Source organism: Myotis myotis, unplaced genomic scaffold, assembly GCF_014108235.1.
Source record: "Myotis myotis isolate mMyoMyo1 unplaced genomic scaffold, mMyoMyo1.p scaffold_m19_p_16, whole genome shotgun sequence".
In the NCBI taxonomy this organism is placed as follows: Eukaryota; Metazoa; Chordata; class Mammalia; order Chiroptera; family Vespertilionidae; genus Myotis; species Myotis myotis.
Window position 1 is genome coordinate 31,071,799 of NW_023416320.1, and position 17,709 is coordinate 31,089,507.

Genomic DNA, 17,709 nt, shown 5'->3' on the forward strand with positions numbered 1-17,709 from the left:
CACATCCTGGATCTCTCTCTGGCCCCCTCACTGACCTCACGTCCATTTCTCTCAGCCCGTTTTTTCTCGCGATCCTCAGCCCTAGTCCCTCCGCCCCCACACCACTCCCCCAGGGGGAGGTGACCTCTTGTCACACCCCACGGAAGAGGGCGCTCTTCCTGGCATTGGGACACGGTTAAGTGTGTGTGTCTGTGTGAGAGAGAGAGACAGAGAGAGAGACAGAGAGAGAGAGACAGAGAGAGACAGTCCTGCAGAATCCCATGCCCCAGAGCAGTCGACCTCTCTGGGTGCAGAGGGTTCGGGTCCATCGCCCAGGACTTGGCATGGTGCAGGGTGGGAGGGCCAGGGGAGCGCTGGCTAATGGCCGCAGGTCGGGGGACCTCAGGTGGGACAGAGTCAGCAAGAGTTTAACCGGAAGCCAATGTGGATGTCCAGTGGGCTGCGAAGCGGTCAGGGGCCCGGCTCACAGGTCGCCACCGGGAGGCGGCTCCGCAGGAGGCGCGGAGCTCAGCGCCCGCCACCCGCGGGCTCCAGGTGCGTAGGGCGCCGCCCAGGTGCAGGCTGGCTGGGTTTAAACCTGCAGGACCCGGGGCGTGACCTTCGCTCTGCGCCTGCGCCTGCGCTTCCGGGTCTACGAATTTTTCCCCTTTTTATATATTGATTAAAGGAAAATGAGATTGGCCCTGGCTGGTTTGGCTCAGTGGATAGAACGTCAGCCTGAGGACTGAAGGGTCCCAGGTTCCATTCCGGTCAAGCGCCCATGCCAGGATTTGCAGGCTTGATCCCCAGTGTGGGGTGAGCAAGAGGCAGCCAGTCAATGATCCTCTTTCATCATTGGTGTTTCCATCTCCCCTGTCCCTTCTTCTCTGAAATCAATAAAAACATTTTTAAAAAAGAAAAGTGAGATTGAAAAAAAACCTCACAGTAAATCGCTTAGTTATTATCCAATGTCCATCAGAAACTATGTATTTAGTAACTATCACATATGGTGTGTTTATATTTTATCTTATTGAACCGTAATCTGTACACTGTGTATGAAATGAAACCCTCCACGCCCTTCCTATGATGAAACTACTGGTGTGGTTGCAATCCAGGCCTCCCATAGTCTTTCCTTTAATTCCAGGTTTAGGGATTAAAAACACCTTGTAAATATACTTACCTGAATACTGCGGTTTCTCAGAAAGTGCATAATATTTTCCAAGAATTTTGCCATTTTCCTTGATATCACATTAATGCGTTTATAGAAGATGTAACTTTTCTGTGATGATGAGACTTAGATATTTGCACCAGCAACACGTGGCTATTGAGCACCAGAAATGAGGCGAGCGAGACTAAGTAACTGAAGTTTTAATCTTTCAAAAAATTTTAACTAATTTAAATTTAAATAGCTTAGGTATAATCAAACATGATAAGTTATTTAAGTAATCAGAAAATAAGAGGCAGAATACAACCAGAACTAGAAAAGAGTCTTTTGTTGTTTGTGTAACCAGGGTAAGCTTTGTGTTTCTAGTCATATTCTCTCTCACTTCTTACCAGATGGCCTTAAAACTATGGATAAATACCCTGTATCTTTTGGCACTGCTAGGTGGTGATAGAATATAGTGATCTGCATGTGGTAACACTGACACAATTCATTTTGTTATTTTTGGAATAAATCTCTGCTGTGTAGCAGCCAATTTGTTGCTTAAACACAGCATGCTTTTTAAAGTAATGTGAATAGTGTCTTGTTTTAAAGTATAAGTGATATTTCAGAAAGTTATTGTTTTAATCCTCCCCCCCCCAAAGGAGTCCCCATTACAAATGCTTCATATAAAGCATGTGTTATTATTTAGTTTCAAAGTTAAAGGCTATCACAGTTGATAAAACTGTTTTATTTTCCTTGAAAAAGATTTCTCAAAATTTGATATTAAATTCAGTCTCCTCACTCCCGGAAGAAAAAATACTGAAAGTATTTTCTCAAGTGCTTATGGCTGACAGCTATATCTTGCTTATAGGTTGCTAAGCTTCACTTTCCATATTTTCAGGTCAGTATGTCTATATGTATGGATCTCTTGATCAGAAGGCACATGTGTCTTATTTGGTATTGAAGACAAGCAGAGAAATGTTAGTTGTCCTAAGATGTTGCTTTAGAGTGAATTAGTCCTATATTAAGATTGATATGATTGCCCCCAAATTTTATGATGTATGATTAGTGGCAGAGGGTAAATTAAATTAATAGAAATTTAGGTTATGGTTCTTAGTTGATATTTTTTCCAAATTGTGTGTGTGTGTATGTGTATGTATGTGTATGGTGTGTGTGTGTGAAATGGAAACAGGAACTTTGGTTCTGGAATGGAAGAGCAAGGGATTATGTCAATTATGGCCTTGGTTGCTGGGACTACGCATGGACTTATATAATTTGAGTTTCCTGGTGAATGTGCAAAGGGATATATGATAAGATGTATAATTCTCATTATTAGAAAGAAGGAAATATATATTCATTCCTTCTTTTCTCAGAGATGTATTTTTCCTGGCATCAAATCCTAAAACAGTTTTTTTGTGGTATATTGTATATGTGGGAATTAGTGACTTACATCACAAATACTTTTTTTGATAAGACTAGGTTTACAAGTATAGAAATAAGGCTTTGTTTGTTTTCACATGTGTCCCTTGATGACACCATCTGAGTGTGTGAGACTCAGGGCTGCTTGGTGGAGGTCATCCTGTGAAGGTTACGTTGATCTGGCCTAGGCGCCTGCACCCCGACATCCTCCCTGGTAAGATAAGTGACTTAAGATGCCTGAGGCGGATGGGCGCATGCGTTAGGCAGTCTCCCCTGGATTTGGGCTATTAATTAGGTCATAGATAGGACCTCTGTAGAAGATAATTTGACAAATTCTTTAGGTCATCCATAGTCTAAATTATTACGAATATATTGTGTCATTGAATCTTTCTTTAAAAAATTCTTTTTAAAAACATATTGATGAGAGAAGGAAGGAGGGGTGGCGGGGGGGGGGGGGCGGAGAGAATGAGAGAATTTGTTGCTCTACCCCGTCATGCATTCATTGGTTGATTTGTGTATGTGCCCTGTCTGGGTACCGAACCTGCAACCTTGGCATATTATATTAGGATGGTGCTCTACCTGGCCAGGGCCTGGACCTTTTGTTTTAAAATGTCATATGAATCTCAATTCAATAAAAACGAGAGTCTGAAGTACTAATTTTGTATCTTATTGGTGGAGAGCAGAGCTCTGTTCTTTGGAAACCAGATAAGAGGGTTGTAGGGTAAACATTCTATTTTATTTTTTTAAATTATTATATTTTTTATTGATTTCAGAGAGGAAGGGAGAGGGAGAGAGAGATAGAAACATTAATGATGAGAGAGAATCATTGATCCTCTGCCTCCTGCATGCCCTACACTGGGAATTGAGCCCACAACCTGGGCATGTGCCCTGACCGGGAATCAAACCATGACCTCCTGGTTCATAGGTCAATGCTCAACCACTGAGCCATGCCAGCCGGGCTAAATATTCTAGTTTAAAAGTTGATGATTTCCTAACATTCATTGACACCTGGATGGAAATATCTCACCTGCTGGTATTTGGGGCCATAACCATAAGTAAATCCAGGATTTCCCCCCAAAAGGAATTCAGGTTTTTATTAAGTAGCCGATCAAGGTTCCAGGGTAGCTCTGTCCAGTGGAATTTTTTGGGATGATGGAAGTGTTCTCTGCACTGTCTGTCCCTCATTGTAGCCTGTAGCCGCTCCAGGTTATGAAGCACTTGATTTGTGGCTGATGTAACTGTGCAACTAAATTTTTAAAATTTTATTTAATTGTAACCAATTTGAACTTAATTAGCCATGTTTGGCTACCATATTGCACAGCACTTATTTTAGAGTCATAATTGTCAGCCATAGTATTCAAACTTTTTTGTCCCCTAAAGATTTGAAAAAGAAGTTTGAAATTCTGATTTTTTTTTTCAGTTCACATAAATGTATTTAAAATGTGTTTGTCTGCATGACTGTCATTTCACTAAAGAGGCATCTGTCCCCTGGCCCTGCTCCTCTTTGGTATTTTTTTATTGAAACTCTGCTGCCAAAAGACTCGTCTATTTGGTTAGTGCCCTAGGAGGATGAATTAAAGGCATTTGGTAAAAAGTGATCATGAACGGAATATGGCAAAAGAGAAGCAGCAGGGGGCTGGTTAAGTTTAGTAGAGAGCTGATGTGGCCCTCAGGAGACTGGAAAATGACCCCTTAAAGCTCTCCCTGCCCCTTAGAAACTCTCTAGGGCTCTGCAGGGTTCCAACTATCTTGGTGTGAAGACCGCTAGAGTGGTCAGTTCTGACTCTGGTATTGGTTCTTAGTACCTTCTGCACACCGGAACCACCTGCCACCAAGCAAAGATGCCTAAGCCTCTGGCGTGGGACTCATGCTCCTTAAGTTCGTCAGAGGTTGAGAAGGGCTGCCTCAGAGGACAGTGGAGAGAGTTTTGGCTTGAAAAACGTCAACCAGGTTTTACCACCCGTTGATCACCTGCGTAGAAAGTTTGTAGTAGTGTTTCCATGGGTGGTTGAGTAGTATAGCCTGCTGGTATGTCTACTAAGATAAATTAGTAGCAACTAGACCCCAGTAACTGAGCAAGTTGATTTACTGCTGTTAGATCTGGATCATTAAATTTTAGAGAGTAGGTGCCAAAGATAGCCGTGTTAGTTCTGAAAGAATGTACTTTGAACAATTCTCGTTGACATTTAGATTCCAGGGTCATTCTAGATAATAAAGTATGCGCACAAGAGAGAGCATTTATCTTCTGTTACAAAGGCGTTCTGTAAATGATACTGATATCTACAGGTAACTGCTCATCTGTTTACACTGTTTTGCTTAAAGCAGTGCTCTTAAACATTGACAACTCCAAAGAGCTTTTGTGTGTGATGATTTTTCCTGTGGATATTTATTATATCAGAAATTAACATTAAGAAAATTTTAAAATATTAACTCATTTAAAAATAATAACAAACCCATTACATTGACATAAGTAACATTTTGAGAATAAAAAGTATTTTCCAACAAGAAATGTGAAGAGAAGAGTAGCGTATTTTATATTTTTGCTAATGTTTCATTTCTGGCCTAATAGAGGACAACTGGGTCCCCCTGTCTCTGCTGCTGCGTTGGGTCTGTTGTAATGTATTGTTTTGGTTGAATTGTATGACAGTCATGTGTTGTTACACATATACATGTAGGTGAACAAAAGAATAGTGTTTTAATACCTTTTAAGATAATTATGGCTATCCTTTAATACTACACCAAACCTCAGCAAGTGGTAAGTTTCTTAAAGGTTAGTGGGAAAGTGGGATCTGAGGCTGTATCAGTGAACTTTTCATGCACTGTTACATTAAAACCCTGGTACTTACAGTACCTCTCTTTTCACCATGCAGGATTTTGTAACATCACAGATAGATCACTTGGAAAATGCTGGCCTGTTAATGCTGATCTTCTCAATATTGACACATTTTAGTACACAATATTAGCAATCACATATGTCACTATCACTACCATCTTATCAGAAGTCTTTAAAAATTGGCAAGTTGTCAAGTTCATTGTTGTGGTCACAGGTTTCCAAAATTCTGAATTTTGCCTGAAAGCTCCTATTTTAGCATTGGAAATAAACACTGTCAGTTACTTTCTTTGAAGTGACAAGCTCACTTTGTTCATTTCAAGAAAATGACTGAATAACCACAGTTAGTTTTACCGTCATTCCTTCACATGAAAACAGCAAAAAGTGTTCCAGGAGGCGGCCATCCAGTCCTGACTCGCCAAGCACTACAGTCGCACGAGTGCTTTCCCGGGGAAGCTCGGTGCTTGGTATGCAGCCGAAATGCTCCCTGTTCCTCACAGAGGAGACAGAGATGTGTGTGCAGGAATAATCAACATCAATTTCTGCTGTTCTGTCAAGGACATTCTTAAATGAACGGGCTTTTCTCTTCTTTTAATGTGGGTTTGTGGCCCTGAGAATGGTGGCCATAGTACAGTTTGCTGTTGCTGCTTTGATTGTGTTGGCCCCGTCAGTGTAAATATCCACACAGTGAAAGAGACAAAAAGTTTTGATTTTGTGGGGGGCTCACAAGGGTCCATGGTCTACACACTGAGTGTAGGTGGTTTTAAGGGAAATTCCAAATAACTATTCTTTATAAAACTGAAAATTTGTTTTTATCTAAAGGACAATCTGAGCTGTATTTGTGAGTGGGAAGGTTCAGCAGAACCGGGTGCTGCTCTCACTCCCAGGCTGTGTCTTCAGCTGGAGGGAACCCAGCGCCTGCAAGAGAAGGGACTGATTTTTGCCCTTGAGGGACCTGTGGTTTCTGGAGCTACTGGCTGCTGCTGTTTCTTCTTTTTCTTCTAGTCTTTGGGTGAGAGACCATTTACAGTGAAAACTCATTTTTAAATTGGGGCCTGGTACTGGGTAATTGAGAAGCATTTCTCTTGCTATGTCGAGAAGAGTCCCCTCAGTCATGCCAGCACCCCTGCTGCCTGGGAAGACAGAGCACGCCATGCTCACCTCTCTTCTTCCTCATGTCTGTAGTTTGGAGTTAAAGATTCTTCCAGTGAAAATCAGGTCTGACAGTAGCTTGTCTCAGCTGGGTGTGAAGAAATAGGGTTGTTGAGAAAGGGTGGTTGCCAAGATCTTAGTGGAGTCGTTGGTTGGTTGATTCATTCATCAGATGTTGAGTGACTCTGGAGGCCTCTTTTTCATTTTTTAAATATATTTTTTATTGATTTCAGAGAGGAAGGGAGAGGGAGAGAAAGATAGAAAGGTCAGTGATGAGAGAGAATCATTGATCCGCTGCCTCCTGTATGTTCCACACTGGGGATCGAGCCCTCAACCCAGGCATGTGCCCTGACCGGGGAATCGAATGGTGACTTCCTGGTTCACAGGTTGAGGCTCAACCACTGAGCCTGCCGGCCGGGCTGGACACCTCTTTTTGATATCAAAGTACATGGGAACCCGAATTCGTATTCAGAGCTTGTGTGGTGATACTACAGTAGGAACAGGGGGCAGTGGTTCTGTGAGGTTTATTTTTCCATCCAGGCTTCCCGTAGTCTCTGCCACAGGGCAGAGCTCCTCTCGGGTAAGGTTTCCCTGGGATCCTCGTATCTGCTGGATCCAGTTGGCTAAATTAATGTGTTTTTCTGGGGCCCCCAGTAGACTGCACACCTTCTGTTAATACCTTCTTTCTTTTCTCAGGGTTGATAAAATTATTGTGCAGCTTTTAATTTACTTTATTTTTCTTGAGTGCACTTGGCTGTTGGTGTTTCCAAAACTCATTTAAGGTTTGTTTTTACGTACCTAATGGATTGTGTGTCAAATGCTACTGTGAGTTCCAGTAAGATGAGGAGTGAATCTCACCAGCTTGAGTCAGACTTAAGCTTTTTCATATTCTTGTATGCCTCTCTGCATCATAATGTGTGTCTGCTAGCTGCTGCCTTGGATGGTGAGGGCCTTGGGAAAAGGTGGCTGGGAGGTCACAGGTCTTGAGGTAAGCCAGTGGATCACCACAGTTCTTGCTTAGGTACTAGGTGAGTGCTGGCCTCACAATTAGGTAGAAGAATTCAAGAAGGCCCAGCTGGCGTGGGTTAGTGGTTTGAGGGTCAACCTATGAACTGAGAGGTCACAGTTTGATTCCCCTGTGGGGCACATGCCTGGGTTGCAGGCTCAATCTCCAGTGGGGGTGTGTGTGCAGGAGGCAGCCAATCAGTGATTCCCTCTCATCATTAATGTCCGTCCCTCCCTCCCTCCCTCCCTCCCTCCCTCCCTCCCTCCCTCCCTCCCTCCCTTCTTCCCTTCCTCTCTCCCTCCCCCTCCCCCCCCCCCTTCCTCTCTGAAAACAAATTAAAAAAAAAAGAATTCAGGAAAAATAACTCAAGATTTTTGTTTTGTTTTCTGGAACAGAGGGGAGGAGGTAAAATGATAAATTAAGTTTGGAGTTTGAGGTTTAGACATTGGGTTTCATGGATGTAGAGCATAGTCTCAGGTTCTGTGATCTTGGGGTCTGGGAAATGAAACTGAAGCCCTTTAAACCCAGCACAGACCCCAGGCCTCTCCATTCCCCTCCCAGCCTGTAGCCCACTCACACATCTCTGTCTCCTTCCCTGTCTCTGGCTTCAGGGCTTTTTTGGGCTTCAGCGGAGAATAGATGATACTCACCCCAACCCCACCAGTACGTGGGCAATGCTCAGAGCAAAAAGAAGAAGCACATATGTGTTAACATTTGCAAGCATGCCTTAACCTCCATCTAAAGTGACTGAAACTCATATTTCACAGTCCAAAGCCATTAGAATTTTAAAGTTTATTTTATTTAAAAATTTTCATACAGTATAATTAAAAGCCATTTTTTTATTTATTTAAGAAATACATGATCAGTGTAGTTCAGCAATTACTGGAAAATGTCTATACCTTTTTATTTTTGGAGGTCAGATTCTGAGAACTTTTGCTAGGTCTCTTTCCAGGGAGTGCTTTTTTGCGCTGCCTTTCTTGAGAATGAGGTGAGTGATTGTAATTTGTTCAGAATAGAGAGGCAACGTTTCTTGCCTGTTGAGTTTATTTACAACATTCAGATATGAGGTTAGAAACTCATTCATTCATTCATTATGTGAGATTGTGGAGGTATAAAAATAATCGATTCTCCCCTTAAATGAACCAAGAGGTCACCAGTTTGATTTCTGGTCAGCGCACATGCCCGGGTTGTGGGCTTGATCCCCAGGAGGGGGCATGCAAGAGGCAGCTGACAATGATATTTCTCTCTCATTGAAGTTTCTCTCTCTCTATCCCTGTCCCTTCCACTCTAAAAACGAATAAAAATATTATTAAAAAAACAAACGACAACAACAAAAATCCCCAGTTTGGCAGTGATGTAACTACAATAAAAAGAGAGAAGTAAAGACTTGCATGAGAGTAGAAACACAGCTTAATTATTTGCAGGGCCAGAGAGAAAGGTGCTACTTGAATCAGGGGAAGAGGAGTGATAGAGAAATTTGTGCAGGCACAACACAGAACATGGTCCTTTCAGAAGATGGCAAATGTTTCAACCTTGCCTTGGACCAGTCAATAAAATGTCATTCATTCACATATGCATGTATTAGTCCCACAGTTATTTTAGGCACTCTTCTGGGCACCTTGGAGGTACAGCTGCTGCAAGGTGTTCATGACGGAGAGCAGTTGTGGTCAGGACGCAGGGTGGACATGTGACATCCGTGTTAAAGTCGAAGGAGGTTTGGGAGATTTTGATATTCAATCAGTAAATACTAAGCCTATGGTATATACCTCTCTCTCTCTCTCTCTCTCTCTCTCTCTCTCTCTCTCTCTCTCTCTCTCACACACACACACACACACACACACACACACACACACTCCTGATTGTATATACTCCTGGATAAATAAGAACAGGAGCATAACATGCTGCTGTCGTTCAGGGGCTCACAGGCCAGAGAACTAGAGAGATCTTCTAATAAACAGTCAGGCAATGTGGTAAATGGTACCTGGCCTTGTGAGGGTCTTTGACTCCACCTGGAGAGATCAGGGAAGGCCCCAGGAAGAGGCTGTGCTTCAGTGGAGATTTGAAGATTGAGTAGGGTTTATCTGGGAGGAGAGGGTAGGAATGACATTCCAGGCAGGAGGAGTGACATGTCCACCAGCACTACGTTGGGAAAGAGCAGAGTACGTTCATGTGACTGCAGTTGTTAGCCAGGGAGAGCCAGCATGTGTCGGGGAAAGGGGGCCATGGGGGAGACCTTGACCAGCCACCTGAGAGTCTCAGTTTTAACTGTAGCTGATGGAGAATCATGGACAGATAGTACAGAGAGAAGCAGGTCAGGTGATTTGTGTGTCAGAAGGATCTCTTTTTTATGATACAGAGAGTATGCTAGTCCCCCCTATCCACAGGGATGTGTTCCAAGACCCCCTGTGGATGGCTGGATCCATGGTTGGTATTGAGCCCTGTATATATGCTATGTTTTTTCCTACACATACATATCTATGATAAAGTTCAACTTATAAATTGGGACCAGTAAGAGATTAACAACAAAAATAAAACAGAACAATTACAGAAATATATTATAATATAAGTTCTGTGAATGTATTTGGGGCCATTATTAAGTAAAATAAGGTAACTTGAAGACAAGCACTGCAATGCCACCACGGTGGATCTGATGGCTGAGATGGCTACTGAGTCACTACCCAGTGGGGAGTGTGTACACATGGAGACGCTGACAAAGAGGTGATTCACATCTCGGGTGGGATGGAGCAAGACGCATGAGATTTCATCACACCCCTCAGAACCACATGCCATTGAAAACTGGTTGTTTATTTCTGGAATTTTCTATTTAGTACTTTTGGGTCATGGAAACCATGGAAAGTGAAGCAGTGGGTAAGGGAGGACTACCATTCACTGAAGAAGGTCAGTACAGCAGGAACAAGACTAGCTAAGAAGCTCTTGGGAGGGGCTGGGACCAGAGCGGAGAATGAAGGAGAGGCAGGTCTTAACCGCCAGCTGGGTGTGGCCAGTACGGATGAGAAAGAAATCGGGTTGGGTGACTGAGACTCACGTGATAGTAACCAAGATGGCAAAGCAGGGTTGTCTATTGAGGAGAGAGATTGTGATTTTGGTTTTTGGCTGCTGATCTGAAGGTGCTGGGGAAGATGCCCATCTAGGGGGAGACGGGCACCTGGGTCTGCTGGACTGTGTCACGTGGACAGGGAATCCCGAGGAGCACCGGCATGGAGGGGAAACAGCAGAGGAAGAGAGTCAGGAAAGGGCGAATGAGGGAGGGATGGTCAGCAGCAGGTACAGAGGAGAATAATGTTGTGGTAGCAAAGAGGTCTTCCCCGCCCAACTTTGATTTTTGAAAAAAAATTTTAGTCTCATAAAAGTTGGAGGAATGAACCATTCCCTGAGCACATGTTTATCATTTCGCATAAAAGCATTCATTGTTAACATTTTGTCACATTTGCTTTAATCTTCTGGTCCCTAAGACCTCCTGAAGGAAACAAGGGCGGGAACCATGGAGATATCAGTATTTCGGTAAGAGCTCTGAGAGCAGAGGCAGCCTGTGCGAAGGCCCTGAGGTAGAAGGGCCGTTGCCCTTTGTTGTTTGACCATAAGCAAGGAACAGTGTGGTAGGAGTGTAAGAGAGCAAGGGGAGAATTGTAGGAGATGAGATTAGGGAAGTTTAAAGCCTTGTAGGCCATGGTGAGGACTTCAGATTTTACTATGAATGAAATGAGAAGATATTGGAGGTTTTGAATAGATGTGATATGTCATGGTCAGATCTGCTTTTTTTAAAGGATCACTTAGACTGTGAGGCAAATAGTCTGTCTAGGTGGGGTCAGTTACAGGAGCTCTTGCAGTAGCCTCGGCAAGGTCTTACAGTGCTTGGGCAGGACAGTGGTGGGAGAGGTTTTGAGGGTATTTCCTGTCTATGGTGAAGGTGGAGCCAAGAGGATTTACAGAAAGGATTGAAGGTGGTTTGAGACTAAGTGAAGAGTCAGGGATGACTCCTTGTATTTGAGTTCTGCTGCTGGTGGAGTAACAATGTACAGAGGTGGAGTTTGGTGGAGAAATCAAGAATTGGTTTTGGAATGCATTAAATTTGCGATGCCTATTCGCACATCCAAGTGGTTATATCCAGTAGACAGTTGGGTAGAGAAGTATAGAGCTCAAGGGAGTGGTCTGGGCTCAATGAAGAGCTTTGGGAATAACAGCCTATAGGTAGTATTTAGAGCAATGGCCCCTTTGAGGGAGGAGGCACGGACAGAACTGGGATCCGAACACGAAGGCCTGGAGCACCTCAGGAGTTACAGATGGAGAAGGGGATGAGAAAGCAGTCAAGAAAGAGCCTATGGGTGGGAGGAGGGAGGCTGTCCTGGAAGTCATGTGGAGGAGCCAGGAGCGAGCAGCTGTGCCAGATCCTGCTGACAGGCCAGGAGCAGCAAGAGGGAGAGAGCGGGCCAGTGGAGGTCACCTTGGAGAGCGCTGTTTCTATAGAATATTTGTGTGGTTAGGACAAATTCAGGAGTGAGTGGAAGGAGGAGGAAGACAGCAAATATTGTCACTCTTTGGAGGATTCTGCCCTTCAAGGGAGCGAAGAAAGTTGGCGACAGTCTGGGGAAGATGTGGGGTCCAGAAAGGCTCAATAAATATTTGAAAAAATGAACGAGGATTGGAAAGACCCATCCTGTAGGTGGAGAGAACTGTGGAAAGGCAGGAAGCAAATAAAAAAGTAGGCTGGTAGATACATCTGGAGTATATAGCTATTTAATCATTCCCTGGGGTGGACTTCTTTTAATTGACCATTTTCAGGAGTGTTGCTACAAGGGTGTCACGTGTTGGGGTGACTTGAAGCCTGAGTAGGGTATGCCTTGGTGGATGTTTTTGGCTTTGGAAGCTCACACCCCTTGGTGGTGAAGATTTGCTGCTGCAGCCGCATTCTCAGCTGTGCCCTGAGGAATTCGGGTCTCTGGAAACTCCCTGTCCCTGAGCCCCTGAATTCAGCACTGTCCCCTCTGAAAGCCACCGCAGGCCTTTTCTGGGTGAGAGATTTTCCTTGTGCAGCAGCTCTTGTATGTGATTTCTTATGGTCCTGGGACTCATGCCGAGTGACTTCGGGCTTTTTGTTTGTTTGAATCTTGAATTCTTGCCCCACCCCTGTCACCTCTCTCTGGTAGATTTGGTGCAGGTCTACAAGTTCAGAGAAAACCTAGTCGACGTTTGTTAGGTATAAAAAATTAGATTATGTATTACGGGAGTACTATTCTGAAAGTTTCCCTTTTTTTATGGGGAAAGTAAATTGTGCAACAAATTAGAGATTTTGTTGTACTAATTCTGGTATATCTTATTTAATTTTGGGCTTTCTACCGTAGGTTTTTTAATCAGTCTCATTTACTTTTTGTGTTTATCTGAGAAACTTTCTTACTATTTCCCTCTGAAATCATCTTCACTTCCCCACTTCACCTTACAGATGCTCATTTCTTTTTAGGCGTGGGGTAGAGGTCATTTGAGCAGGACTGAAGCCAGATTTTAACAGTAGAGACCTAATCTTAGAGTTAGGAGGGGCTTGTAAGTCAGCTGCCCCAACTTCATCTCTCAGGAGTGGGGCTTCTTGGGACAATCGTCATCTCACTTGGTCATGAAAGCTCCCACAGAGTAGATGGTCAAAAACCAACCCGAATAGCGAATCCCTTAGTCCCGTGGTCGGCAAACTGCGGCTCGCCAGCCACATGCGGCTCTTTGGCCCCTTGGAGTGTGGCTCTTCCACAAAATACCACGTGTGGGTGCGCACGTACAGTGCGATTGAAACTTTGTGGCCCATGCGTAGAAGTCGGTATTTTGTGGAAGAGCCACACTCAAGGGGCCAAAGAGCCGCAGTTTGCCGAGCTGCAGTTTGCCGACCACTGCCTTAGTCCATCCTACTGTCCTTCCTTTTGACAACTTATCTAGAAAGAGATGCCAGCACAGAGGGGAGACACCCAAGCAAGCATCGCGTTCTCCACGAATGCTGAGGGGGCTGCAGACCCACCTCACCCTGCCGGACCTTCGGGTCGCCTGGGCCAACGCTGCTCTGTGGCTGTCCCCCCTCCTGTCCCTGTGGTCCTTCCCGGCTGGAGGTAAATCTGTTCTGCGTGTTGTTTCCTGTTTGCCAGGAGTTCCTGGAGATGATTATGGTAACATATAAAAACTTGTGAGATTGTTGCCAAGAGAATTTCTATTTACGTTTCTGAATGTGCCATCATGAAAGCTAAAGAGAATGTCTTTAGGTTCTTGAATTGAGCAGTGGTTAGTGTTGGATGTCAGTTCATTAGTAAATTTTGCACCTACAGAGCTTATTATCCTAATACTTTTGATGAATGAAAAAAGCCTCACTCCTTTGCTGATGTTCATATATATTGTTAAAACCCACTATCTTACTGCCAGTTACATTCTTATTCACCCCCTCTAAGCGTATTTTAAAAGCGTATATGAAGAATATAAATATTTGTCTTAGACACAAATGATGATATTTTGTCAGAAGTCATCTGCAGTTACCCATTTTTAGAACAGATGTGTTTTTTAATGGAAATAAATTAAAACAGAAACAAATTGCTCAAGTACAGATGATTACCTAATGGCATCTTTTAGCATTTTAAAAATGCTTAACTAGACACAAGTATCTGAGAACTGTAAAGAAGGCGCTGAATGGACGTTGACGTTAAGGCGTGGGGTAAATCCCACAGCAGTTTAAACTCAAGCAGCTTAGTTCAGAGGGTACTGCTGTTTTATAACCATATTTAAAAATCTGTTCCTCTTTCACTCCCTCAAACCGAGTTCGGGGATATAATGGATCCCATTATAGGTAAAAGGTCTGTGACTCAGCCATCGAGCTACTCAAACTCTTGGCTGTTTTAATTGCCACCATTAAAGCTTTAGTACTTTTATCTCATAAAAATAGATATCATTGATGTAAAATGTGTGCCTGTTGAAGATACATTTGTACCTCTGCCCTGATGGTTAGCTAATCATCCAGTTTTGTTTGAAGTTAGGTTTTATGCAGCTGGGAACTTGACATAGATCAAGAAATTGTTCAGATTTTAGTGATGCAAATAAGAAAAACATCCCATGTAGTAATAAGAGTAATATGTAGCTAGAATACCTTCCAAAAAAGATACTTAATTTTGTTTTGGTTTACATCTTAACTACATTTAATTGATGGGACGATGGTGGACTTCTACCAGGCTCCTCCTTGAACCCAAGAGAATTGTAATGTTTCCCCGATTCTAATGCTGTGACTTCAACAGTTTAAGGGAACTGTGGGAACCACTGGCTTGTTTCTATGTGACATATATGTGTAAACTTCAGTATTGTCATCGACAGCATTTCTCTGCCTATCTTCTCGAAGGGGAAAATACCAAGGTGTGAAGGAAACTCCAAGAACACAGTGGGAGCTAAATGTTAAAGTGTGAAAAGCTACTTTGTTCTGTGCTTTCCCCCCCAGTATGCTTGGGAGGCACAGCCACTCATTATTCATATGGCTGCATACAAGGTATAATGTCTCCAGAAGGGATCCACAGTGAGTTCATCTCGAGAAAGTGATACTTCCTAGCCCTTAGCACACATTTATTTCTCTGTGGTATAATAAAACAGCAGATCATTGGTGGGCAGTTTCTTAAGTTATTACATGTTCTGCAGGTCTAATTGTGGAATTGTAATCAGATAAGTGGGAAAAAAATCTGCCTGTACAAGGGACTCAAATCTGAAACAGTTCTAAACTAAAACCTACCCATGGACGAAGCATTTGTGAGTGTGTATGGGTGTGTGGGTGGGGGATATATTTGTGTGTGTGTGTGTGTGTGTGTGTGTGTGTGTTCGTGCCCAGCTGTGTAGATTCAATTATAATAATTTTCTCAGTTGCATAACATTGCTGTTTGTTTATGACTGCGTTATTAGTCAGTGAATGAACCTCCCTCTTTTTGACCCTTCAGCAGTGTTTATACAGTACTTAATTGCTCTGGTATCTACTGCTTCGTGTGTAATTCCAGCTGGAAGGAGTCATGGGGACACCATCCCCTGTAAGTGTTAAACTGTTTCTGATGTGCAATAAACTGTCTTTTAAAATAAGTACCAGGAACCTTTAATATTGTTTATAGTGCAGTTTCCTATATATTTTACTTGAAAATGAAGTTATTTGCTTTTCTTTTAGAAAAAAGTATTCAGAGAGGAAGGAAGAGGGAGAGAGAGAAACATCAACGATGAGAGAGAATCATTGATCAGCCATCTCCTGCACTCCCCACACTCGGGATTGAGCTCCCAACCTGGGCATGTGCCCTGACCAGGAATCGAACCCTGACTTCCTGGGTCGACGCTCAACTACTGAGCCATGCCGGCTGGGCAGTTATTTCCTTTTAGAAATGTCCTCCCTGGGATGGTTTGAGTGGTGACTAACTGTCTGGCAGTGCCAGGCTGCAGCGTGCCTGTGACGGCACAGCCTGTATTCCTCTGGGCTCTTCAGTCTGAGTGGGTCCCAACTCTGTCCAGCTGTTCCCCGCACCAGCGCCCGTTGCCATCACAGCTTCCTCCTGCTGGAGACACTTTTGGGAGTGCAGGCGCTGCGGCGACTAGGCAGGTGGGCGTAATGGCCAGGACGTGCGCTCTGCAGAGAGCTGCCTGGGTTGAATCCTGACTCTTTGAGAACCAGCTTTTTGTGACTTTGGGCAACTTTCTTAACCTCTTTGTGCGCCTTGGTGTTCCCATTTACAAAGCGGGGACGTTTCCTAAGGTGGCTGTGGCCCCGGAGCAGTGCTGGTCACCGAAGCGCTCAGTGTTACCGTCAGCAGCAGCTGCAGCACCGAGGTCCAGGGACGCCCCTGGGCTGTGTTCATGTGGAAGGACACAAGTCCAGCACGGGAAGGGGATCCTGGGTGGGGAAAGACGGAAAAGGTTTCAGATGAGAGTGGCAGATGACGCTACCGTATGTGTCGGTTGCTTATTGTTACATGACAACTTTCATGGCTAAACACAGCATCTCTCAGGTTCTGCAAGTCGGGGCCTGAGCACAGCTTCGCAGGGTCCTCTGCTTAGACGCCAGGTCTTAGACGGCTTTTTTCAGGCGTCAGGATTGCCTTCTCACCTGGCGTTCTGACTGGGGGGAAGGACCTGCTTCCACCTCCATTTGGGTTGTTGACGGATTTCATGTCTGGCTGCTCTGGGATTGGGGCTTCAGTTCTTGCACCTGCCACCCTGCCCTCTGCTTCTCAAGGCTCCTTGCAGTTCTCACCTGGTGGGTTTCCCCTTACGGTCAAAGCCAGCATCCGAGATAGTCTCTGACCCTCAGGGGGAGCCTGCTCCCCTTTACACACTTACCCTGGTAGGTCAGGCCCACCCCTGAGAATCTCCCCTTCAAGGAACTCAGAACCAACTGATTTGGGACCTTACCCCCCTGTGAAATTCTTCCACCTCTGCCATGTTCTGTTGCCAGAAGGCACAGGTCCCCCCGCAGTCAGGAGGAGGAGAGCATGAGGCCCCCGTAGAATTCTACCTCCTACAAGATGTAGGTGAGTTTTTAATAAGACCAAAGTAAGCAGTAAGCATTTCTTGCCAACTAAATTTGCTAAACTCACAATCTCTGAAAACTTGCCTAGAGTGGGTAAATTAGCTTTATCATTAAGCTCCTTGTAAATTGATCTCCCCCACCACTCCAAGATTGTTCTATTCCCATTTCTACACAAACCTCTGGGGTTGGTCAGTGTTAGGTAAAGACACACCTTGCTTTCAGTCTATTGAAGCCTGACTTTTTAAATTCCTAGGAATAGCATAGTGAGTTGCTTTTAATATTGATGTTTATAGGGTAGTAGACACCTAAATGTAAAAACTTGGTATAAATTGCTTTTCCAGAGCCAAACTTCATACATTTTACCTTTCCAATTTAGGGCTCAAACATGCTACAGGGTATAACAGTCATAGCAAAATACAATGTAAGTGTACAGCAAAGAATTTTTGAATTGAACTTTTTAGTATGTAAGTTTGGTCTTTGTCTTAACTGCCTTTCAATGGTTCTATTTATGCAAAACATTTTGGCCAGCCCAGAAGCACTGATGTTTTGTGTTTTGCTGAGTTTGATTCCTAGTCAGGGGGGTAGTTTCAGGTCTAGATGGCTGCTGCCAAATTCAAGCCTCCACACACTTCTTCGAGAACAATGTGGACCTAAGA

General features: G+C 44.0%; 1 protein-coding gene across 9 annotated transcripts in view; it reads left to right on the forward strand.

The window, feature by feature from the left end:
- Positions 1 to 17,709, forward strand: part of CHD7 (chromodomain helicase DNA binding protein 7) — a 181,072-nt gene that overhangs the window by 74,966 nt on the left and 88,397 nt on the right. Inside the window, exon 1 of one of the 9 annotated variants that reach the window (XM_036338332.1) lies at positions 13,610 to 13,634. The exons of the other annotated variants lie outside the window; for them this stretch is intronic. The gene's annotated coding sequence lies outside the window, so the exon portion shown is untranslated. Of the gene's footprint in view, positions 1 to 13,609; positions 13,635 to 17,709 lie in introns of those variants that run through there. 9 annotated transcript variants of the gene reach the window in all.